We start from the raw sequence: 8,993 nt of genomic DNA, 5'->3' as shown, positions 1-8,993 counted from the left end.
AGGCCCTCAGCGAGGGAGGATCCGAGGGTGAGGAGGGTCTCGGCGAGGGAGGGTCCGAGGGTCTCGGTGAGGAAGGGTCCGAGTCTGAGGAGTTCTCGGCGAGGGAGGGTCTGAGGGTGAGGAGGGTTTTGGTGAGGGAGGGTCTGAGTGTGAGGAGGGTTTCGGCGAGGGAGGGTCTGAGGGTGAGGAGGGTCTCGGCGAGGGAGGGTCCGAGGGTGAGGAGGGTCTCGGTGACGGAGGGTCTGAGGGTGAGGTTTCGGTGAGTGAGGGTCGTAGGTAAGGAGAATCTCTGTGACGGAGCTTCTGAGGATGTAGGAGCATCTGAGGGTGAGGTAGGGTAGTAGGTGAGGAGGTCTGTGAGGGAGGGAATGAGGATAATCAGAGTCTCAGTAGGAGGGTCTGAGGATGAGGGAGGGTTTGAAGGTGAGGAATGTTCTTGGTGATTGTGTGTCTGGGGTGAGGGAGGGAGAGAATGATGATAAGCCGTGTCTCGGTAGGAGGGTCTGAGGATGAGGGTGGGTCTGAAGGTGAGGAACGTTCTCAGAGAGGGAGGGACTGAGGGTGATTGAGAGTCTGAGAGGGAGAGTGTGAGTGTGAGGAGGGTCTCATTGAGGGAGGGTGTGAGGGTGAGGAGGGTCTCAGTGAGGGATGGTCTGAAGGTAGGGAGTGTCTGAGGGTGAGGATGGTCTCAGCGAGCGACTGAGGGTGAGGAGTGTCTCGGGGGAGGGAGGAACTGAAGCTGGAGTGGGTTATGGATCATGGAGCTCTTTAGACTGAGTGATGATTTGAGTAGCTCCTGAGGTAGTGATGGATGTGAGGTGAGGGAACTCTCTCAGGTGAGGGATGGACTGAGGGAACTCATGAGGTAAGGGGACGGTCTCAGCTGAAGGAGCTCCAGGGATGGGCTGAAGGTTCTCCTGAGGTAGACAGATAGGCTGAGTTGATGGAGCTCCTTAGGGTGAGGAAAAGATTGAGAGAAGCTCCTGAAATAGTGGGATGGATTGAGGTGAGGGAGCTCCCTAGGGTGAGGGATGGACCCAAGGGAGCTCCCAAGGTAGAGGGACCACCTGACTTGAGGGATCTCCCTATGATGAGAGGTGGCATGGTTTGAGGAACAGATGAGGGAGCTTCTGAGGTACTGGTACACTCTGATGTGAGGAAGCTCTCTTGGGTGAGGAATGACCCTGAGGTAGCAGGATAGTTGGTGCGAGGGAGCTCCTGAGGGTGAGGGACAGAGCTGTGGTGGCAGGATGGTCTGGTGCGGTGGGGCTCCCTTGGGTGAGGAATGATGTGTTGTGAGGGAGCTCACGAGGGTGAGGGACAAATCTGAGGGTGTGAGGTGGGCAGAGTCCCAATGGTCAGAGTCCACTGATGACGGGTCTGTTACAGGAAGGTGTCAGACTGAGAGCGATGGACTCTCCGTGTCAGAGGCAGAGGCAACGTCTGGTGAGGAGCCACAGGGGAACATTGAACAACAGATGGAAACCAGGCTGAGGTGAGAGATGGAGCTGAGACTGGGAGGGTGAACATTTCCTCTGATCTTACTCCCCACTGAGATATCACTGCTGTCCCATCCCTGCCCCTATTATCCTGAATTAATTTCTGCAACACTGTCCACCTTGACCCTCTGCTCTAGAATTACCTCCCGAGACCCCTCCACCACTGAGTGTATGTCCCTCATGATTGTCTACACCTCTGTAAGATGACCACTCATTCTCCTACACTCCAATGGGGACAAAACAAAAAGTTCCAACCTGCTCGACCTCTGTCCATAACTCAGTCCCACGAGTCCTGGCAAAATCCTGGTAAATCTCCTCTGCACTCCGTCCAGCTTCATGATATTGTTGCTGTAGCAGTGTGACTAAACCTGAACATAGTATTTCAAATCTGGCCTCACCAACACCTTGTACAACGAATAATGTCAGAACATAGAAACAGGAGCAGGAGAAGACTCACAGACACGAGACAATCTGCAGATGCTGGAAATCCAAAGCAACACACACAAAATGCTGGAGGAACTCAGCAGGTCAGGCAGCATCTGTGGAAAAGAGTAAACAGTCGAAGTTTCAGGCTGAGACCCTTCATCAGGATTGAAAAGAAAGAAGCGAAGTCCGATTCAAAAGGTGGGGGGAGTGGAGGAAGAAGTACAAGGTGGCGGGTGATAGGTGAAACCGGGAGAGGGGGAGGAGGTGAAGTAAAGAACTGGGAAGTTTGATGAAAGAGATAAGGGTTGGAGAAGGGGGAATCTGGTAGAGGGTAGAAGACCATGGGAGAAAGGGAAGGGGTAGGAGCAGCTGGGGCAGTGATGGGCAGGTAAGGAGATAAGGTGAAAGAGGGAAAAGGGAATGGGGAATAGTGAAGTGGGGTGGGGGTGATTACCAGAAGCTTGAGAAATCGATGTTCATGCCATCTGGTTGGATGCTGCCCAGACAGATGTTGCTCCTCCAACCTGAGTGTGGCGAAGCAGTCTGCTAATTTTCATTGGGTCTCTCTGATATACAGGAGGCCACACCAGGAGCACTGGATACAGTAGATGGCCCCAACAGACCCAGAGGTGAAGTGTCAGCTCAGCTGGAAGGATTGTTTGGGGCCCTGAATGGTAGTGAGGGTGGAGGTGTGGGAGAAGTTGTGACACTTGTTCCGCTTGCAAGGATAAGTGCCAAGAAGAGTCAGTGGGGAGTGACGAGTGGACAGGGAGTTGTGTCGGGAGCGATCCCTGTGGAAAGTGGGGGCGGGGTGTGTGGGGGAGGGAATGATTTGCTTGGTGGTGGGATCACGTTGGAACTGGCAGAAGTTATGTAGAAATATGTGCTGTATACGAAAGCAGGTGGGGTGGTAGGTGAGGGAAAAGGAACTCTATCCCTGGTATGGCGGCGGGAGGATGGGGTGAGGGCAGATGTGTGCAAAATGGAAGAGATGCGGGTGAGGGCAGCATTGATGGAGGAGGAAGGGAAACCCTTTTTTTTTGCAGGAGGAAGACATCTCAGTAGTTCCGGAATGAAGGGTGATGGCATTTTTACAAGTGACAGGGTGGGATGAGGTATAGTCCAGGTGGGTTTATAAAAGATATCAGTAGATAGATTGAAAAAGGGGAGGGAGGTGTCAGAAATGGACCAGGTAAATTTGAGGGCAGGATGGAAGTTAGAAGCACAGTTGATGAAGTTGATGTGCTCGGCCTGGGTGCAGGAATGAGCACCAATGCAGTCATCGATGTAGCGTCGGAAGAGTTGGGGAGCAATACCGGTGTACACTTTGAACAGGAATGTTAAATGTAGCCGACAAAAAAGGAGGCACAGCTGGCACCCATGTGAGTGCCCATGGCTACACCTTTGGTTTGAAGGTAGTGGGAGGAACTGAAGGAGAAATTATTGAGGATGAGGACCAGTTCCACCAGACGGAGGAGAGTGGTGGTAGAGGGGAACTGGTTGACTCTGTTGTTCAGAAGGAACTATGAAGCTTTAATGCCCACCTGATGAAGAATGGAAGTATATTGGTTTGGACATCCATAGTGAACATGAGACAATCGGGACCAAGGAGCTAAAAGACATTGAAAAGATCGAGAGCGCGTGAAGTGTGACAGATAGGTAGGAAGGGACTGAACAAGGGGGAATAAAACAAACGAGGTATGCAGATACAAGTTCAGTGGGAGGAGGCCGTGGATAGACATGTCAGAATGGGAATGGGATGTGGATGTAGATGTTCAGCAAAGCGGTCTCCCAGTCTGCGTCGGGTCTCACCAATATATAAAATGCCACATCGCGCTGACACACGCTCTGTCCGCCAGAGAAAGCAGGATCTCCCAGTGACCACACATTTTAATTCCACATCCCATTCCCATTCTGACATGTCTATACACGGCCTCCTCTACTGTAAAGATGAAGCCACACTCAGGTTGGAGGAACAACACCTTATATTCCGTCTGAGTAGCCTCCAACCTGATGGCATGAACATCGACTTCTCTAACTTCCGCTGAGGCCCCACCTCCCCCTCGTACCCCATCTGTTACTCATTTTTATGCACACATTCTTTCTCTCACTCTCCTTTTTCTCCCTCTGTCCCTCTGAATATACCTCTTGCCCATCCTCTGGGTCACACCCCCCCTCCTTGTCTTTCTTCCCGGACCTCCTGTCCCATGATCCTCTCGTATCCCCTTTTGCCTATCACCTGTCCAGCTCTCGGCTCTATCCCTCCTCCTCCTGTCTTCTCCTCTCATTTTGCATCTCCCCCTCCCCCTCCAGCTTTCAAATCCCTTGCTCACTCTTCCTTCGGTTAGTCCTGACGAAGGGTCTCGGCCTGAAACGTCGACTGCACCTCTTCCTATAGATGCTGCTTGGCCTGCTGCGTTCACCAGCAACTTTGATGTATGTTGCTTGAATTTCCAGCATCTGTAGAATTCCTGTTGTAAGTATCGTGTATTTGTCTTCACTGTGAAAGACACCATCAGTATGCCAGAAACTCGAGTGTCAGGGGCAGCAGTGAGTGTAGTTGCTATTGCTAAGGAGAAGGTGTTTGGGTAGCTGAAAGGTCTGAAAGTAGATAAGTCAGTTGGATGAGATGGACTACACCCCAGGGTCCTGAAAGAGGTGCCTGAAGTGATTGTGGAGGAATTAGTAGTGATCTTTCAAATCACTAGATTCTGGGATGGTTTTGGAGGAATGGAAAATTGTAATTGTCACTCCACTCTTTATGAAGGGTGGGAGGCAAACAACAGGAAATTATAGGAAACAAAAAACACACAGATTGTGAACAAAGGACTGTTCAGTTCACTCTTGCAGGTATCACGTGTTGAAAGCCACAGATGCAAATTCACCCACCGACAGAACTGAGAGGAGTTCCTGGAATAGGGTGGTGAGTTGATACAGGGAGTGAGACAGAAAGGGGGGGAGGGGAGTGAGAGAGGGTCAGAGAGATGCCATGTAGTTTGTGAGGCTGAATATTCAGTTTCTCTGCAAAACTTTCCAAATTACTCACTCTTGCTTCTGTGGCCATTACAGTTCGATTAGGAACATCCCTCTGGCTAATTCTGCCCTGTTCTGTTCTCCTGTTTGCCACTGGATGCAAACAGACTGAGAACAGAAGGGTTTTCACATCATAGACACAGGTCACATTTGGTGAAAGTTGAGGAGATTTGGTTTGTCACCTGTAACACTCAAACTTCCATAAATGTACCATGGAGAGCATTCTGACTCCCCATCTGGTATTGGGGTGGAAAGGGGCCACTGTACAAGATCAAGCTATGTTGCAGAAACTGATAAAATTAGTCAGCTCCATCATGGGTTCTCGTCCCCGTAGTCTCCAAGACATCTTCATGGAGCTGTGCCTTAGGAAGGCAGCGCCCATCATTGTGGATCCTCACCGCCCAGGACGTGTCCTCTTCTCATTGTTACTGTTGGGAAGAGATACAGAAGCCTGAAGACACTCACTCAGTGATTCAGGAACACCTGCTTCCCCAAAATGATATGATTCCTAAATGGACATTGAACCCATGAACAGTAACTCACTACTTTTTAATCTCTGTATTTTTTGCATTACTGATTTTAACTTAATCATTTAATGGACATCTATATAATTACTGTCAGTTTCTTTCCCTCCCTTATATCTATTTATCCTGTATTTCATTGTACTTCTGCCCTAAAGTCAACCCATTTCACAACATCTGCCGGTGATATTAAACCTGATTCTGAAGTTCACAGTTTGAAACAGGAAGCATTGACACAATGTGAGGTGTTGGGGGGAATGGGGAGAGCGAGAAAGTGATAGACAGAGGTGAGAGAGGAAGGGAGAGAGAGTCACAGAGTCACATAACACAGAAACAGGCCCTTTGGCCCACTGGGTACGTGGTGACCATCAAACACCATTGACACTGGTCCTACACTAATCCCACAATATTGGCTCCACATTCGTTGAAACTCTTCCGGGTCGTATCCAGAATGGGGTCTGTGGGCAGATCAGTTCTGAAACCCAACTCCAGGAAGTTGGCACTCCTCCACCGGACTCCATGACGATACAGGACCGTAGAGCGGTGTGAGTGACCTTGGGGAGACCTCTCAGGGAGATAGGGTTCTGTGTCCATGCTGGGGCCCTCTGAAGAGATTGGGATCGTCAGTGTGACCCTCCCCAAAAATAACCGAGCCCCACTGAGCCTGACCCTACCGTTTAACCAGCCTGGGTTCCATCCAGAGCAGCGATACTGTGGAACAACCGTCTCAGGAATCTTCCATCCTCTGGAACTGAAACAACAATCAGAGAGTCAGTCCCTGATCTGAGGGAGTTTATTCACTCAGAGAGACATGGGAAATTGCACTCACCCTGTCTGTACCCTGTCTCTGGTCAATAATCACCAATCCTAGGAATTCCCTCTCTGTTCTACCTCCCCCTTGTCTCTACCCTGAGAAAGTGGGATCTCCCTTCTCCCTGTATTTACTCCCCATCTCAGTGTAGTCACTGATGATCCCGGTCTCCCTGCATTTCCCATTCACACAGCCCTTGTTCCCCTGTTTACATTCCCCTTCTGTGTCCAGTTTCTCAGTGATTATCTCCTCACTTTACCTGTTAAATCTGTACCATCTCACTTCAAGATATTAATTCTGATTCTGAAGTTCACAGGTTGAATGTGAGGTGTTGGGGGAATGGGGAGAGTGAGAAAGTGATAGACAGAGGTGAGAGAGGAAGGGAGAGAGGGTCACAGAGTCACACGACACAGAAACAGGCCCTTTGGCCCACTGGGTACGTGCTGACCATCAAACACCATTGACACTGGTCCCACGTGAATCCCACGATATTGTCTCCACATTCCCCCGGAGGCAGTTTTCTGTGCCCAGTTGATCTACTGATCAGCGTATGGAATGAAACTAGAACTCCCTGCTCTTGAGTTAGCTTCTGAGGCCCCTCCATCTCATTATGCAAGAAGACAACACAACAGGAGCAGAAGATGTCCTGGCCCCTCAAGATTGATTTGTCCCAGTCCCACACTAGTAAACAAGAACAGAGAAGCCTGTTAAAAGTGGTGGATACAGCCCAGTCCAGCACAGGAAAAGCTCTCCCCACCACTGAGCACATCTACAAGGAGTGTTGACACAAGAAAGCAGCATCCATCATCAGTGACCCCCACCATCCAGACCATGCTCTCTTCTCACTGCTTCCATTGGGCAGGAGGTACAGGAGCCTTGGGTCTCACACCACCAGGTTCAGGAACTATTATTACACTTCAACCATCAGGCTGCTGGTCCAGTGAGGATAACTTCACTCACCTCAATCCTAATCTGATTTCGCCCACACCTCCGCCAGTAAGGGCCTTACCTTTGTCCCCCTTCACCCACACCTCAGATCTTTACCATCCCCTCCGACCTTCAACTGTTGGAGCCAGACGCTCTGTCCTCAGTAAGGGTCTCAGCTTTGTCCCCCTTCGCCCACACCTCAGCGAGTTCCGTGTTCGCCATGATGCGGAACTCTTCTTCCACCGGCTCCCTCTCCGAGCCTACTTCTTCAGCAAGGACTCTTCCACCCCCACCGATGACCCCTTCTCCCATCTTCAACCCTCCCCTTCTTCATGGATACCCGGCTCTGGTCTTCTGCCTGCTCTGGATCTCTTTATCGCTAACTGCCGACGGGACATCAACCGTCTCGACTTCACCGCACCTTATTCCCATTCCAACCTCACTCCTTCGGAACACTGTGCTCTCCACTCCCTCCGCACTAGTCCTAACCTTACTATTAAACCCGCCGATAAGGGGGGTGCTGTTATAGTCTGGCATACTGACCTCTACCTTGCCGAGGCACAGCGACAACTCATGGATACCTCCTCTTATTTACCCCTCGATCATGACCCCACTAAGGAGCACCAGGCCATTGTCTCCCACACCATCACCGACTTTATCCGCTCAGGGGATCTCCCATTCACTGCTACCAACCTTATAGTTCCCACACCTTGCACTTCCCGTTTCTACCTCCTACCCAAGATCCACAAACCTGCCTGTCCTGGCAGATCTATTGTCTCAGCTTGCTCCTGCCCCACCGAACTCGTTTCTGCATACCTTGACACGGTTTTATCCCCCCTTGTTCAATCCCTTCCTACCTATGTTCGTGACACTTCTCACGCTCTTAAACTTTTCGATGATTTTAAGTTCCCTGGCCCCCACCGCTTTATTATCACCATGGATGTCCAGTCCCGATATATTTCCACCCCCCATCAGGAAGGTCTCAAAGCTCTCCGCTTCTTTTTGGATTCCAGAACTAATCAGTTCCCCTTTACCACCACTCTGCTCCGTCTAGCGGAATTAGTCCTTACTCTTAATAATTTCTCCTTTGGCTCCTCCCACTTCCTCCAAACTAAAGGTGTAGCTATGGGCACCCGTATGGGTCCTAGCTATGCCTGCCTTTTTGTTGGCTTTGTGGAACAATCTATGTTCCGTGCCTATTCTGGTATCTGTCCCCCACTTTTCCTTCGCTAGGTCGATGACTGCATTGGTGCTGCTTCCTGCACACATGCTGAGCTCGTTGACTTTATTAACTTTGCTTGCAACTTTCACCCTGCCCTCAAGTTTACCTGGTCCATTTCCGACACCTCCCTCCCCTTTCGAGATCTTTCTGTCTCTGTCTCTGGAGACAGCTTATCCACTGATGTCTACTATAAGCCTACTGACTCTCACAGCTATCTGGACTATTCCTCTTCTCACCCTGTCTCTTGCAAAAATGCCATCCGTTTCTTGCAATTCCTCCGTCTCCGCCGCATCTGCTCTCAGGATGAGGCTTTTCATTCCAGGACGAGGGAGATGTCCTCCTTTTTTAAAGAAAGGGTCTTCCCTTCCTTCACTATCAACTCTGCTCTCAAACGCATCTCCCCCATTTCACGCACATCTGCTCTCACTCCATCCTCCCACCACTCCACTAGGGATAGGGTTCCCCTGGTCCTCACCAACCACCCCACCAGCCTCCGGGTCCGGCATATTATTCTCCGTAACTTCTGTCACCTCCAACGGGATCCCACCACTAAG

At 50.6% G+C, this 8,993-nt stretch overlaps 1 long non-coding RNA gene across 1 annotated transcript; it reads left to right on the top strand.

The window, feature by feature from the left end:
* Nucleotides 1–230: 230 nt before the first annotated feature.
* Nucleotides 231–4,828, top strand: LOC134339946 (uncharacterized). Its single transcript, XR_010016465.1, has 3 exons — nucleotides 231–248; nucleotides 1,390–1,495; nucleotides 4,776–4,828. It is a non-coding gene; the product is annotated as an uncharacterized LOC134339946 (long non-coding RNA).
* Nucleotides 4,829–8,993: the final 4,165 nt, after the last annotated feature.

Source organism: Mobula hypostoma, chromosome 31, assembly GCF_963921235.1.
Source record: "Mobula hypostoma chromosome 31, sMobHyp1.1, whole genome shotgun sequence".
Classification (NCBI taxonomy): Eukaryota; Metazoa; Chordata; class Chondrichthyes; order Myliobatiformes; family Myliobatidae; genus Mobula; species Mobula hypostoma.
Note: the sequence above shows the minus strand (reverse complement) of the source record. Positions and strands in the feature narration are given on the sequence as shown.